Source organism: Rhinoderma darwinii, chromosome 8 (assembly GCF_050947455.1).
Source record: "Rhinoderma darwinii isolate aRhiDar2 chromosome 8, aRhiDar2.hap1, whole genome shotgun sequence".
In the NCBI taxonomy this organism is placed as follows: Eukaryota; Metazoa; Chordata; class Amphibia; order Anura; family Rhinodermatidae; genus Rhinoderma; species Rhinoderma darwinii.
In genome coordinates, this window is record NC_134694.1 from 20642926 (window position 1) to 20660143 (window position 17218).

Here is a 17218-nt window from a genome sequence, read left to right on the forward strand (position 1 = left end):
AATCAGCAACACAAGCTCCGCCCACAGAGAAAGAGTAGCGTTACCGCCCCTTTACCTAGTATAACCGCATTTGCATATTTAGAAATAAGCTTATAACTTTAATAAACGTTTTGGGAAACAATTTTCACTGGAATTATCAGTGTGACAGCACCTATTAGATTAGTTAGGAGATTGGGGTTTACTAAACTAGTGACAGATCGTCTTTTTTATAAGAGTACATGGATGGCAAACCTGGGAGATTCATTAGGTCCCCAGGCTGCCATGACAACCAATGGCACCCCGCGTTCGCGTAGCGCCGATGGTCAGTCAGAGGCTGCTGCCCCCTCTTTCTAACGGCTTAAATGCCACGGTAGTTATTGACATCTAAGGGGTTAAACGAGTGTGATCCCACCCGTTGCAGTGAAGTGTCGACTATTTCATACAGCTGACACCCGCTTAGGCCTCATTTACACGAGCGTGTGCGTTTTGCGCGCGCAAAAAATGCCGCGTTTTGCGTGCGCAAAAGGCACTTGACAGCTCCGTGTGTCATCCGTGTATGATGCTTGGCTGCGTGATTTTCGCGCAGCCGCCATCATAGAGATGAGGCTAGTCGACGTCAGTCACTGTCCATGGTGCTGAAAGAGTTAACTGATCGGCAGTAACTCTTTCAGCACCCTCGACAGTGCATTCCGATCACCATATCAAGTAACCTGTTTAAAAAAAAAGAGGTTCGTACTTACCGAGAACTTCCCGGCCGTTACCTTGGTGACGCGTCCTTGGTGACGCGTCCTTGGTGACGCGCCTCTCTTGACATCTGGCCCCACCTCCCTGGATGATGCGGCAGTCCATGTGACCGCTGCAGCCTGTGCTTGGCTTGTGATTGGCTGCAGCTGTCACTTGGACTGAATTGTCATCCCGGGAGGTCAGACTGGAGGAAGAAGCCGGGAGTTATCGGTAAGTCAGAACTTTTTTTTTTTTTACACGTTCACGTATATTGGAATCAGAAGTCACTGTCCAGGGTGCTGAACCAGTTTAACTCTTTCAGCACCCTGCACAGTGACTGTCACCTGCCGGGTTCGGTCAAAACGAGTTCGGCCGAACCCGGTAAAGTTCGGTTCGCTCATGTCTAAGACACTCCGTTCGGATGTTTGTAAACAGAAAAGCACGTGGTTCTTTTCTGTTTACATTCAGTTTGACAGCTCTTGCGCGAATCACGCAGTTCGCACGGAAGTGCTTCCGTGAGACCTTCGTGGTTTTCACGCACCCATTGACTTCAATGGGTGCTTGATGCGCGAAAAACGCACGATTATAGAACATGTCGTGAGTTTTACGCAACGCACTCGCGCTGCGCAAAATTCACGCATCGTCTGCACTGCCCCATAGAGTAATATAGGTGCGTACGACACTCGTGAAAAGCACACGCGTCGCACGCGCGTATATTACGCTCGTGTAAATGAGGCCTTAGTATGGAGCGTGCTCAACCCGTGAGCCCACTACATACTTCCCCTTGCCGGCTATGACATATATACATCAAATGTCAGCAAGCATTAAGCTGTGACTTAATATATACTCTAAACCCCTTAAAAGAAGTCTGTCAGGACTTTTGTCCTCCCACACAGCGTAGGGTATGTTCACACGCAGTGGTTGCAGACGTAATTCGGGCTGTTTACGCCTCGAATTACGCCTGAAAAAACGGCACCATTACGCCTCCAAACATCTGTCCATTGTTTGCAATGGGACTTACGGTGTTCTGTTCCCACGAGGCTTAATTTTACGTGTCGCTGTCAAAATACAGCGCTTAAAAAGACACCCGCAAAAAAGAAGTGCAGGACACTTCTTGGGACGTTTCAAAAACGTCTGAAAAGCAGGAGCTGTTTTCGCTTGAAAATAGCTCCGTATTTTCAGATGTTTTTGCTAAGCGTGTGAACATACCCTTAGGGTATGTGCACACGGCAGCGTCCGATACGGCTGAAATTACGGAGCTGTTTTCAGGAGAAAACAGCTCCGTAATTGCAGACGTAGTTGCTCGTCCTCGTATTTTGTGAGGCGTCATTGACGGCCGTAATTTAGAGCTGTTCTTCATTGAATTCAATGAAAAACGGCTCAAATTACGTCCAAAGAAGTGTCCTGCACTTCTTTGCCGAGGCAGTCATTTTACGCGTCGTCTTTTGACAGCTGTCAAACGATGACGCGTAAATTACAGGTCGTCGGCACAGTACGTCGGCAAACCCATTCAAATGAATGGGCAGATGTTTGCCGACGTATTGTAGCCGTATTTTCAGGCTTAAATCGAGGCATAATACGCCTCGTTTACTCCTGAAAATAGGTTGTGTGAACCCAGCCTTAGGCTACATGCACACTGTGGAAAATATGCAGAAAAACCACAGGAAACTGCAATAAATCCACAGAAAAAAAATGCACATGAAGGTGCGTTATTTTATGTGTTTTTTGGTGAGGTTTTTACGTTTTGCTGCATAGAAAGCTGCGTTTCATGATGCGGGTTTTGCTGCTCTTTAGAACCACAGGGATAAAATTCTCAAATGGAATCGACAAGATAAATTGACATGCTACAGTTTCAAAAATACGCACCGCAGGTCAATTTACGTCCCAAAAAATACCACAGCGTGGACATGAGACTACCTGGAATCTCATAGACTTTGCTGATACTGTATTATGCTGCGGTTTTGCCGTATGTAATACGCAACGTGTGCATTCGGCCTAACACCACTAGATAGGTGTAGGGGAGACAAGTTTAGACATACCTATGTCTGCGTTGTGGCTGAAATCCTAACCCTGGAAAAGGAGTTAGGGTATGTTCACACGCAAACGCAAAATACGTCTGAAATTCCAGGGCTGTTTTCAGGCGAAAACAGCTCCTGAATTTCAGACGTAATTGCAAGTACTCAGGTTTTTTGCGGCGTCCATTACGGACGTAATTGGAGCTGTTTTTCATTGGAGTCAATGAAAAACGGCTCCAAAAACGTCCCAAGAAGTGTCCTGCACTTCTTTGACGCAGGCGTAATTTTACGCGCCGTCTTTTGACAGCAACGCGTAAAATTACACCTCGTCTGAACAGAACATCGTAAGACCCATTGCAAGCAATGGGCAGATGTTTGCCGACGTATTGGAGCCGTCTTTTCAGGTGTAATTCGAGGCGTAAAACGCCTGAATTACGTCTGAAAATAGGTCGTGTGCACATACCCTTAATCTTTCCACATTGAATAGGAAGTGTCCGGATCTCCGCTGTAACTCCTCCCTAACCCCGCCCTCTACTCTTGATTGACAGCACTACTGGGTCCTCAGCATCATACACTATGTGACACGAGAGCTGTCAGTCAAGAGCAGAGGGGAGGGGTTAGAGAGGAGTTACAGCTGGGAGTCGATCACTTTCTATTCAGCATGTTCACACAGAGTATTTTGGGGGAGGAATATCTTCCTCAAAATTCCGTTTGGAACTTTGAGGCAGATTTTCCTCTCCCTGCACGCCGTTTTTCGCGCCGTTTTTCGCCCGCGGCCATTGAGAGCCGCGGGCATAAAACAGCGTGAAATACGCTTTCTCTGCCTCCCATTGAAGTCAATGGGAGGTCAGAGGCGGAAGCGCCCGAAGATAGGTCATGTCGCTTCTTTTTCCCGCGAGGCAGTTTTACTGCTCGCGGGAAAAAGACGCCGACGCCTCCCATTGAAATCAATGGGAGGCGTTCTCGGGCCGTTTTTGCCGAGTTTTGCGACGCGGTTTCCGCGTCAAAAAACTCGGCAAAATACCCCGTGTGAACATAGAGGCTGGGTTCACACGACCATGTTACGTCCGTAATGTACGGAACGTATTTAGGCCGGAAGACCCGGACCGAACACAGTGCAGGGAGCCGGGCTCCTAGCATCATAGTTATGTACGATGCTAGGAGTCCCTGCCTCTGCGTGGAACTACTGTCCCGTACTGAAAACATGATTACAGTACGGGACAGTTGTCCTGCAGCGAGGCTGGGACTCCTAGCATCGTACATCACTATGATGCTAGGAGCCCGGCTCCCTGCACTGTGTTCGGTCCGGGTCTTCCGGCCGAAATACGTTCCGTACATTACGGACGTAACATGGTCGTGTGAACCCAGCCTAAGGCTTCATACAAATGTTGCGGAATTAGATACGGGTTAAACTCAGGTAATTCCGCAGGTGAAATCCGCACTTAATTTTGGTGAGTTTTTCTTTTCTAAATTTGTCAAATACAATTTTGAGACGGTAGCGCAAAATATATTGACATGCTGCGGATTTGAAAATCTCCACAACAGGTCAATTTACGCGCTGGTACTGTATTATGCTGCAAATTTGCCGCAGTAAAAGTTTGCATGGCAAATCTGCATCTAATATGAATCATGTGCATGTGGCTTAGACTCCTTTCCCAGGGAGAGGATTTCAGAATTGGACTGTTTCTCTAGTCCACAAACCAGGTATGGCCAAATGTATCTTTATAAAACCAACAAAACAGGCTCATAATCTGCACATATTGTATCAAAAAATAACGTAGAACAGTTAAAAGAATATTGCATACAAGAAATGTGGTATCACGAGGATATAAACATGCCCACAGTCACCCAGTATACAGGATAAGTGTATTACAGAGTACGCAGATGATCGATATAGGCGATGCAGAACAACCTGGATAAAGTGCGCTGTGCCAGCAATAAAGTATCTGCAGGATATACAGAGTCTCCAAAATAAAGTGCCTGGTGCCATCAGTAGTAGAACTCCTGTATAGACCTGGATGACAAGCGCGTAGTGCAATCGTTAGGTGGTGATCATCTTAATCTGTATGCCTTTCCTTTGGGTGTATTCACACAATCGCAGTAAAAACGCATGTGTTTTTCAATGTGGTTTTCAGCCGCGCATCAAAACTGCACTGTGTGAATACACCCTTGTACTCAGGCCAGGGCTACACCTAAACTTTTTGTAGTACTACATAATTGATTTTAACTCTTGACAGCTGCGGTCCAAAAATGAATGCAACTCAATGGACTTATTTGGACTTCAGCTGTAGCTCAATAGCTCAAATCAATTATGTAGTACAACAAAAAGTCTAGGTGTAGCCCTGGCCTTATTGCTCAGCTGTATACGTGTGATATACAAATGATTGCACTGTGCCGTTTTCATCCAGGTATATACATGGGTTATACTATTGATGGCACCAAGCACTTTATATCCAGGTCTATGTAGGAATTATAATATTGATGGCACCAAGCACTTTATATCCAGGTCTATACATGAGTTATACTATTGATGGCACTAAGCACTTTATATCCAGGTCTATGCAGTAGTTATACTATTGATGGCACCAAGCACTTTATATCCAGGTCTATACATGAGTTATACTATTGATGGCACTAAGCACTTTATATCCAGGTCTATGCAGTAGTTATACTATTGATGGCACCAAGCACTTTATATCCAGGTCTATGTATGAGTTATACTATTGATGGCACTAAGCACTTTATATCCAGGTCTATGTATGAGTTATACTATTGATGGCACCAAGCACTTTATATCCAGGTCTATGCCGGAGTTGTATTATTGATGCCACCAAAACAGTCCCGGATTCTGGGCGCTGTCCTGCTGTCTCGGGCGGTATGTCCCGCTGTCAAACTAATTCTGAAGCAGGGAACCATCAGCTCCCTGCTTCAGAATTAGTTCATAGCAAAGGAGCAGAGGAAGCTCCTCCGCTAGCCGAAGACTCCCCGGACACAGTGCAACTTTAAGCGCTGTGCTCGGGGAAGCCCTTTACGGTGCTGTCCATTTATGAGCGGAATCCCCGGCCAGAGTCGGCAATGGGGATTCCGCTCAAGGATTAGCCACTGACGTCACTGTCAATATATGGACAGTACCGTCAAGGGCTTGCCCGAGCACAGCGCTGAAAGTAGCGCTGTTGCCTGGGGAGTTTTCGGCGAGTGGAGGAGCTCCCTCCGCTCTGAACTAATTCTGAAGCAGGGAGCTGATAGTACCCTGCTTCACAATTAGTGGCTACTACTTGAGCAGAATCCCCGTTTCCGATGATCTGGCCAGGGATTCCGCTCCTAGAGGAAACCCCTGAGGTCACTGTCCATGTTTGGACATTGACGGCAGTGGCTCCTCCTGGAGCGGAATCTCCGGCCTTAGTCGGCAACGGGGATTCACTCACGGAGTAGCCACTGACTTCACTGTCCATATATGGACAGGGACATCAGGGCTTCCCTCTAGGAGCGGAATCCCCAACTTATGCTCTGGCTGGGGATTCCGCTCCTAGAGGGATTCCAAGTGGTGCTATCTACAGGGCGGGGGTAGCACTATCTACAGGGGGGTGACACTATCAACATGGAAACTGTGCCACTATATAGGGGCACTATCTACATGGGCACTGTGGCACTATCGAGAGGGCACTGGCACTAAGGGAAGCTTTGGGGGTATTATACTGTATAAGGGCAGCTAGGGGGCATTATGCCGTCTGGAGGCAGCTATGGGGCTTTATACTGTATGGGGCAGTTATGGGGCATTATATTGTATGGGGCAGTTATGGGGCATTATACTGTATGGGGGCATTATACTGTATGGGAGCATCTATATGGGCATTTTACTGTATGGGGCAGCTATGGGGCATTATACTTCATGGGGGCATCTGTGTGGGCATTATGCAGCATGGGAGAATCTGTGTGGGCATTATACTGTATAGGGACATTTATGTTGACCTTATACTGTATGGTGGCAGCAAGAGGGCAATGTACTGTGGCACTACCTACATGGGCACTGTGTCACTATCTACAAGGGCACTGGTACTAGGGGCAGCTAAGGGGGCATTATACTGTATGGGGGAAGCTATGGGGGCAGTATGCTTTATGGGGGAATTTGTTTGGGCATTATACTGCATGGGGGCATCTGTATGGGCATTATACTGCATGGGAGAATGTGTGGGCATTATACTGTATGGGGGCATCTGTGTTGGCTTTATACTGTATGGGTGCATCTATGGGGGCATTATACTGTATGGTGGCAGCTATGGGTGCATTATACTGTATGGTGGCAGCTAGAGGGCATTATACTGTGTAGGGGCAGCTATTTGGTATTATACTGTGATGGGGCAGCTATTTGGTATTATACTGTGTGGGAGGCACTATGGGAGCATGATACTATGTGGACTTAATCGGGTGTGTATGGGCGGGGATTGGGTGGGATTAGAGGCATGGCTTAAAATAAAAAAATTGGCACGATGCGCTGAGAACGCCGCAACAGTTGTCCCTTTTTGTGATTCTTGAAACTTGGGACGTATGGTTATTCTCTTGATGGCACCAAGCACTTTATATCCAGGTCTATACATGAGTCATACTATTGATGGCACCAGGCACATTATATCCAGGTCTATACATGGGTTATACTATTGATGGCACCAAGCACTTTATATCCAGGTGTATGTATGAGTTATACTACTGATGGCACCAAGTACTTTATATCCTGGTCTATACATGAGTTATACTATTGATGGCACCAGCACTTTAAATCCAGGTCTATGCAGGAGTTGTATTATTGATGGCACCAAGCACTTTATATCCAGGTCTATACATGAGTTATACTATTGATGGCACCAAGCACTTTATATCCAGGTCTATGCAGTAGTTATACTATTGATGGCACCAAGCACTTTATATCCAGGTCTATACATGAGTTATACTATTGATGACACCAGCACTTTATATCCAGGTCTATGTATGAGTTATACTATTGATGGCACCAAGCACTCTATATCCAAGTCTATAAATCACAAAAAGCAGTAAATAGGCAGCTCTCACAAAGGCTTATGGTGAAAAAGTGGGTGCTTTATTGACCCAAAAAGTGCGCCGTTTCGGCTCACACAACCTGAGCCTTTCTCAAGCCTATTTTTGTATCCAGGTCTATAAATGAGTTCTACTATTGATGGCACCCAGCACTTTATATCCAGGTCTATGTATGAGTTATACTATTGATGGCACCGAGCACTTTATATCCAGGTCTATACATGGGTTATACTATTGATGGCACCAAGCACTTTATTTTGGAGACTCTGCATATTTTGTAGGGATACGTTTATCCTGTATACTGGGTGACTTTGGGCATCCTCAATGATACCACATTTTATGCATGCGATGTTCTTTTAACTATTGTATGTGTTACTTTATTAGTTCACTACATAATATTTGTTATTTTTTTTAATGTATGATTTGTCAGGAGTGTCAGCCTGTTTTGTACTATTAGGCCCTTTTCACGCTGAGGCTTTTTTGCAGGCAGAAAAATCTGATTTTGACCTGCCTGCAAATTCTTGCTGCTTTATTCGCCCGCAGCCATTGAGCACCGCGGGCAAAAAACGCTGCAAAAAACGCTTTCTCTGTCTCCTATTGATTTTAATGGGAGCTCAGAGGCAGAACAGTGACAACAAAGAGCGTGCTGCTGTTTTTTTTACCTCGAGTGGCTAAACACCGCCACAGATGGGAAGACACCTCCGCCATTTCAATGGGCGGTTGTTTCGGCCGTTTTTTGCCGTTGATTGATGTCAAAATCAGTCGAAAAAAACCTCTGTGTGAATTGGGCCTTACGGTTGTGTGGAAACTTAATATGGTGGGTTTTCTGTTTGTATGCAATGTATGGGCAATAATATGTATTTTATACTTTTTGGATTTTTGGGTCGCTTTTTATAATTACATTTAAAAAAAATAAAAAACATTTTTAAATCTCATTAAGGGATTACTATTTTAATCTTTATTTTAAAGCCATACTGTAACCGGATAAGCCTGTATGCAAGCAAATTATACTCTGTGTTACGACGCAGGCTTCTGTTGAGACGACACTTCAGGTGCCAAATCAGCAGACTTACTGAACAGAAAGCCCTGGGGTCCTTCCTAGGTCCCCAGGGCTGACTGTAGAGGGTTCCCCCAGTCTCTGATCGAATCACTGAGAAACCCGGTGACCCAATCAAAGGGTGGAATGAGGAGTCCCATTTGACCATACCTGAATCGAAGCCGGTTTATCCGATTCCAGCTGTAGAGCAGGAGACTGCGTTAAGAACTGGAGCTATTAGTAACTTACTTTCTTGAAACAGAAGACAGTCGTTAATCCCCCTCTACTGCAGCGACGCCAAAAGCCGTCGCTGCAGACTGAGGTCCTGCACCACCCGCCGTCAAGACTGCGGGCAGTTTTTAAGAGGTTAAGTTGATTTTAAACCAGAACATCACATCAAAAAGCTCACTGCCAATTGGTTGTGATGTTGCATGTAATAGTCTTCCAACTTACTGTTTTTTATAACTTACAAGATGGTTGCAGACATCCCACTGGATATAATGAGTGCATTATGGACAACTGTATATATTCTAAACAATACCATATTGACAAATGGACTATTATTGCGTAATCTCCGCAGGCAGCGCACGGTACCACTGATTTCATTGCCTGCAGCATAACACATTACAGCCCCTAGAAATCAAAACTGTTAAAGTAATAATCAAGAATTCTACTTGAATATTTTTGTCCATATTATTTTCTTTGATAGGATGTAGAAATGGAGTATTTATGTGCTTCCGCACACCACTAGACTGTCACTTCAATCCTGCTGAAAGCTCATCAAATAAAAAGGAAACCTAAGGGCAGATATTAAATCTTGCAAAATAAGCTAGCTTGCCATGTTCAAAAGACAGACTCGTTCTTTTATCTTACGAAAATTGGTATTTGTTTTGTCGTTCAAAGCATTTCTTGATTTATTATTTGCAATGTAGGAATATACATTGAAGGAAAGTGGACAGTTTGCCGTCTAACAGATGGTTTAAGGAACATAATGAAGGTCATTAAATATGTGCAACTTAAAGGAGTTGTCCAGTGTAGAGAACTTATTTTCATATACTCTATTAGGAAATTCTGAGTTGTTAGGGGGGTCCCGTTTAGGATTGTTATCTTTTGACCAGACTAGAGAGTGGTTACAAAGAGTGTCGGTCTCTCTCTCTCGGTTTCTCTCTTTCTTTGTGTTTCTCTGTGTCTCTCTCTCTCTCTCTCTCTCTCTCTCTGTATCCCTCTATATCTCTCTCTCTGTCTCTCCCTGTCCTGCATTACATCCTATTGATTTGAATGGACACGGTGTAATACTTAATTCCACCTGTGGAAGCGCTGCAGGGATATAGAATGCTTATTCCCAGGTTTCCCCACAGATTATAGCTGTACACCTTGGGATCCCTGCCAGGTGACACTTTGTGATCAGCTTATTGTTAAGAGATCTTTTTAACATGTAGGAATTGTTCAAATAGTAGAACCTCTTAGAGGCTGATTTTTATCTGTGTTAGACTAGATTCACATGAGCGTAGGGAAACTTGGACATGAAAAATATCAAGTTTTTCACATTTGAGGCGCCCCCGTGCGGGTCCTGTTTTCATGTATCCCCATAGACTTGAGCCTATGGAGGGATCCATGAAAAAGGAAGCTAATAGAACAGGTTCTATATTTCAACGGACCCTTCACATCCGTTGAAACAATGACCGTGTGAACGGCCCCATTGAAAAAAAAGTGTGCGTGTGATGGCTGATGTTTTAACAGCCATCAAACAGACATACTCAACGCTCGTGTGAATAAAGCCTTAATATCAGTGTGGTTCAACAAAACTTTATCTAAGCATAGGTACTCGAGAAGTTACTGTTACAAATGGTCCACAGTTTCCCGACAGTGCCCAACGGTCCCTCTGTCCCATATGAAGATTAGTACTATGAATGACATGGGAACCTTGGGGGCCCTATTACAGTATTTGCATGAAGCTATTCCACTGTAAATTGGCCACTTGGGGCACGGTTCTAGAGTCAGTTGCGGCATTTGAGAATGGCTCCAGTGAAATATTTGGGAACTGGATGGCTTTTAATGAGACTTTCAGTGTAAGGCTGGGTTCACACGCCCTATTTCCGGACGTAATTCTGGCGTTTTAGCCTCGAATTACGTCCGAAAATGCGGCTCCAAAGCGTCGGCACACATCTGCCCATTCATTTGAATGGGTCTTACGATGTTCTGTGCCGACAGTCCTTTTTTTTACGTGCAGCCGTAAAAAAGACGACCGCGTCAAAGAAGTGCCTGTCACTTCTTGAGACGTAATTAGAGCCGTTTTCCGCTGACTCCATGGAAAAACTGCTCCAATTACGTCCGTAATGGACACAGCGAAAAGTGCCTGCACATGCCATTTACGTCTGAAATTCCGGTGCTGTTTTCTCCTGAAAACAGCTCCGTAATTTCAGCCGTAACGGAGGCTGCCGTGTGAACATACCCTAAGACCTTTATTAAGTGGTCTTCCATAGCCGCAAGAGAGTCCAGGTACTCACCATAAAATCCAAGGTTTTATCCTCAAAACTGACAGACCGGAATTTAAAGAGGCTCTGTCACCAGATTTTCAAACCCCTATCTCCTATTGCAGCAGATCGGCGCTGCAATGTAGATTACAGTAACGTGTTTTTTTTTTCAAAAACGAGCATTTTTGGCCAAGTTATGACCATTTTTATATTTATGCAAATGAGCCTTTCTTAAGTACAACTGGGCGTGTTTAAAGTTATGTACAAGTGGGCGTGTATTGTGTGTACATCTGGGTGTGTTTACTTGTTTTACTAGCTGGGCGTTGTGAATGGAAGTGTATGATGCTGACGAATCAGCATCATCCACTTCTATTCACAACGTCCAGCTTCTGGCAGTTCACAGACACACAGCGTGTCCTCGTGAGATCACGCTGTGACGTCACTCACTTCCTCCCACAGGAACTTCATCGCGTCGGACGAGCGAGGACACGCTGTGTGTCTGTGAACTGCCAGAAGCTGGGTGGTAACGAAGAGAAGTGGATGATGCTGATTCGTCAGCATCATACACTTCCATTCACAACGCCCAGCTAGTAAAACAAGTAAAAACGCCCAGATGTACACACACAATACACGCCCAGTTGGACATAACTTTAAACACGCCCAGGTGTACTTAAGAAAGGCTCATTTGCATAAATATAAAAATGGTCATAACTTGGCCAAAAATGCTCGTTTTTGGAAGAAAAAAAAATGTTACTGTTATCTACATTGCAGCGCCGATCTGCTGCAATAGGAGATAGGGGTTTGAAAATCTGGTGACAGAGCCTCTTTAAGATACAATGAGCCTACAGTCTCACATGATGTTTTATCAAGGCCTTGTGTGTCTGATTTACAGTACCTATATAAAGCCATTGATGTCATGGTGACATTTCATGAGTTAGCGGAGAGATTTATGTTAACTCATGAAGTTTGATTACTACAATCAATGTGGCATTTGTCTAATTGAGATCCATAGCACAAGGACATTGCGACAACCCCACTCCTAGAAGACATGTGATAGGCTTTAAACTCTAGAATCCCTTTGTCGTTGATGGTTTGTTGACCCAAATACATTTCATGAGTATTGAGGAAAGAGATTTGGAAGAGAGGTGAAGTAGAGTGAAGTGCATGAATGGTTGGCGCTTCATTTTTAATATTGCATACTTACCTTCTGGTTAAGTTGCCCAAGTCCACATGGTGGCTACAAGCACTAAGGCCCCATGCAAACGACAGTTACATAGTTAGTACGGTTGAAAAAAAGACATGTCCATCAAGTTCAACCAAGGGATGGGAAAAGGGAAGGTAAAAATTTCTACACATAGGAGCTAATATTTTTTTGTTCTAGGAAATTATCTAAACCTTTTTTAAAGCCATCTACTGTCCCTGCTGAGACCAGCTCCTGCGGTGACTATTCCATAGATTCACAGTTCCCACAGTAAAGAAGGCTTGTCGCCTCTGCAGGTTGAACTTATTTTTCTCCAGACGGAGGGAGTGCTCCCTTGTTTTTTGAGGGTTTTTACATGGAATAGGATTTCACCATATTTTTTGTTTGTGTCATTAATATATTTTTATAAGTTAATCATGTCCCCCCTTAGTCGTCTCTTTTCAAGGATAAATAGATTTAATTGTTTTAATCTTTCCTCATAACTTAAATGCTGCATGCCCCTTATTAGCTTCGTTGCTCTTCTTTGTATTTTATTCAATTCTAGGGCATCCTTTCTATGAACTGGAGCCCAGAACTGAACTGCATATTCTAGATGAGGCCTCACTAATGCTTTGTAAAGTGGTAATATTATATCCCTGTACCGTGAGTCCATGCCTCTTTTAATACACGACAATATCTTGCTGGCCTTTGAAGCAGCTGATTGACATTGCATGCTGTTATTTAGTTTATGATCTACAAGTACACCCAGATCCTTCTCAACAAGTGACTCTCCCAGTGTAGCTCCCCCTAGGACATATGATGCATGCAGGTTGTTGGTACACAGATGCATAACTTTACATTTATCTACTTTAAACTTCATCTGCCAAGTGGATGCCCAAACACTCAGTGTGTCCAAATCTGCTTGCAATTCAAGAACATCTTCCATAGACTGAACAATACTACATGGCTTGGTGTCATCTGCAAAAATAGAAATAGTTCTATTAATCCCATCCTCTATTATCATTAATAAATAAGTTGAATACTAGTGGTCCCAGCACGGGATAGTATTTTCATCTATCAGTAAATACTGTCTGCAAATACGGATCCGTAGACATCCGTATTTACGTCCGTATTGCATCTGTATTTGATCCGTATATACGGATCAGTAAAAAAAGAGGGAGGCTTCAAATTATGTCATCAACGTGTTGCCTAGCAATGCTTCCGTAAATATGGATGGTTTACGGATGCACATCCGTAGCCGTCCGTATTTACTGAAGCTCCCATAAACTTCTATGGGAGAGTCCTTGCCGTAATTACTGACAAGAATAGGACGGATGCTATAATTTTTTCAGCACGGACACCCATCAGTAAAATTACTGAAAGGTGTCCGTGGCCAATAAAAATGAATGGGTCTGTAATTACAGATGAAGAATACGGTCGTGTGCATGGGGCCTCAATAGGCCGTCAGATGGACACCAGAAGACTGAGACATTTATTCAATGACTGTAGAAAGAATATTTCACACTATATCAATTATTGGAGTTGTATTTCACTTTGTCTATAATTATATTAAAGGGCGTTTTCCATAAAATAAAATACAAAAAACAAAAAATATATAGTAAGTCCCTAAAGGGCTGTCCTATCTTTACAACCCCCTTCCATGTGCCCTATTAGGCCATATAGATGCCAAAAACAAGGATCGTCATCTATGAACCAGAGTAGAGAGCCTCTTACAACGAGCTACTCTCACCTAGGCGGAGCTGGTCCATCTTTGTGTTACATGGTTACCCATTCATTGCAGTGAAAATGTATGGCTAACGGCAGCTTCCCTCAGTGATAACGGTAATTTATATCAATGAAGATGAATTTATATAAAGAAGATCATAACTTAAGGGCATATTTAATTTTTTTATTTCCGAGGGGAAAATTTAATGTATTTTTAAGCTGAAAAAAATATTTATATATTTGAAGAAGAAAAAAACAGTCGATCATATTAAGCAAAATGACAACTATTTTAGTCTTTATATTTTATTTATTTGTAAGGTTTTAAGGATCCATTGGATAACTTCAATCATGCTTTGTCCTCAAAAATTGATGTAGCTCCTGACACGCTACCTCCAGCAGACTATTAAGTTGATATGCTGGTGACAGTCAGGGGAAGGCGATGAAATCCCTGACAGCTGAATGTGTGCTGTCCATCACGTTGGCTACCCCTACAACTGTCTCTCTATTTTTAATCTAATATCTTACCAATGGACGTATGTCAGAGTGGCATAGTTTCCAGAGACAGTTCTCTGGTCCCTTAAGCTTTAAACCTCGAAATAATGTTAGTCGAAGGATTTAATCGGATAACATCATTAAAGCAAAATAATTTAGACATTAGTGACAGGCCACAACACCAAGATTGTCTTTGAAGTCAACCTACAATTTTGCCCTTCAACATCAATTTTACATTTTACCCGATTTTATGTCTTCATGGTCCAACTTTGACATTTATGTAACTACATTAATTTTGCTAAGTGTAGTATTTAAGACATGAGACTATTGCAGTTTTCCATATAATAGTAAACTTAACTGTAGAAACCAGTGTCAGGCAGCTGCTGCCAAGGCAAATAAGATCATGATAGATTTATTGATAGATTTATACCCAGGACTGTAACTATAACAAGGGGACTTGGTTAATTTAGTGAAAGAGATTAAAATGAGCCGGAATGCTTTTATCAAAAGTAATATTACTAATTATGTTTGCTAGATTACTGTAGACATTTGACATAGTTGCAAGGGTTAAAGGGAATCTATCATCTATAGTTTTTTTCCTAATTAAAACCAGATAGTGAAAGATAATCTTTTTTTTCTAATTATTTTTTATCTTTTGATTGTAAATTTTTTTAATTCAATTTTCTGTACATGATTATGGGGGCAGCCATCTTGCTTGAGCTACTGTTAACAACATTTAGAGAAATGCTTTACAGCAGTCACATAGACCATAGGAACCTGTGAACAGGAGAGGACCCATTGACTTTGTTTTTAGGCATGCTCTGTGACCTGTGTACAGGTCATTGTGCTAGAAGGGAGCAGTGGCCATCATCTATTGAAAATGTTGGATCCTGTGATATCTATATAGAGGTGTTACCATTCATTGTAATCCTGCCTCTGATGATAATGAGATAACTGCTGAGAAGTGATCTCTACAGAACAGGAAGGATCAGTCTATTATGAATGGTCGATCTTTTGTTATCTGTATAGAGGTGTTACCTGTCATTGTAATCCTGCCGGTGATGATAATGAGATGACTGCTGAGAAGTGATCTCTACAGAACAAGAAAGATCAGTCTATTATGAGTGGTGGATCCTGTGTTATCTATATAGAAGTGTTACCTGTCAGTGTAAGGGGGGATTCACACGAACGTGTATTCGGTCCGTGCGGGCCGCGTGGTTTTCACGCGCCACGCACAGACCAATACAAGTCTATGGGGCAGTACAGACAGTCCGTGCTTTTTGTGCAGCGTTTGTCAGCTGCGCAAAAAGCGCGACATGTTCAATATCTCCGCGTATTTCGCGCATCACGCACCCATTGAAGTCAATGGGTGCGTGAAAACCACGCAGGTCGCACGGAAGCACTTCCGTGCGAACCGACTGAAACAGCACACCAGCTGTCAAAAGGATGAATGTAACCTGAAAAGCACCACGTGCTTTTCTGTTTCCAAACATCCAAATGGAGTGTCTTTGACATGAGCGAACCCGGACAATCGAACTGAACTTCACCGGGTTCGGCCGAACTCGTTTTGGCCGAACCCGGCAAAAAATTTTCCAGTACGCGACGTCAGGAGATAGTCACTGTCCAGGGTGCTGAAAGAGTTAAACTGTTTCAGCACCATGGACAGTGACTACCGATCCCAATAAACATGAACCTGTAAAAAAAAAACGAAGTTCTGACTTACCGATAACTCCCGGCTTCTTCCTCCAGTCTGACCTCCCGGGATGACAATTCAGTCCAAGTGACAGCTCCAGCCAATCACAGGCCAAGCACAGGCTGCAGCGGTCACATGGACTGCCGCGTCATCCAGGGAGGTGGGGCCCGATGTCAAGAGAGGTGCATCACCAAGGACGCGTCACCAAGGACGCATCACCAAGGCAACGGCAGGGAAGTTCTCGGTAAGTACGAACTTTTTCTTTTTTTTTAACAGGTTTCTCGATATTGTGTTCGGCATTCACTGTCGAGGGTGCTGAAAGAGTTACTGCCGATCAGTTAGCTCTTTCAGCACCTTGGACAGTGACGGGCGTAGACTAGCCTCATCTCTATGATGGCGGCTGCGCGAAAATCACGCAGCCGCGCATCATACACGGATGACACACGCAGCTGTCAAATGGTTTTTGCGCGCACAAAACGCTGCGTTGTTTGCGCGCGCAAAAACGCAACGTTCGTCTGAATCTGCCCTAATCCTGCCTCTGAGAAGTGATCTCTACAGAACAGGAAGTGTCAGTCTATTGTGAGCCTCAGTGGCTGAGTGAAAACTACCAGATTTTAGGATTATTTTTTAATATAGATAATGACGTAGATCATAATTTAAAAAAATCGCTAGAAATTCTTAAAAAAATATGTTTAACATAAAAACTTAAATTAAAAATAGGCAATTTTCTGATGACACATTCGCTATAAAAATCTTTGTGGTAGGTTAATAGTTTATAGTTGGCACATCTCCAGCTCAATTTTTTTCTAAAATTTGATCTTGGATAGGTATGATTTCTTCTTATTGACTAAC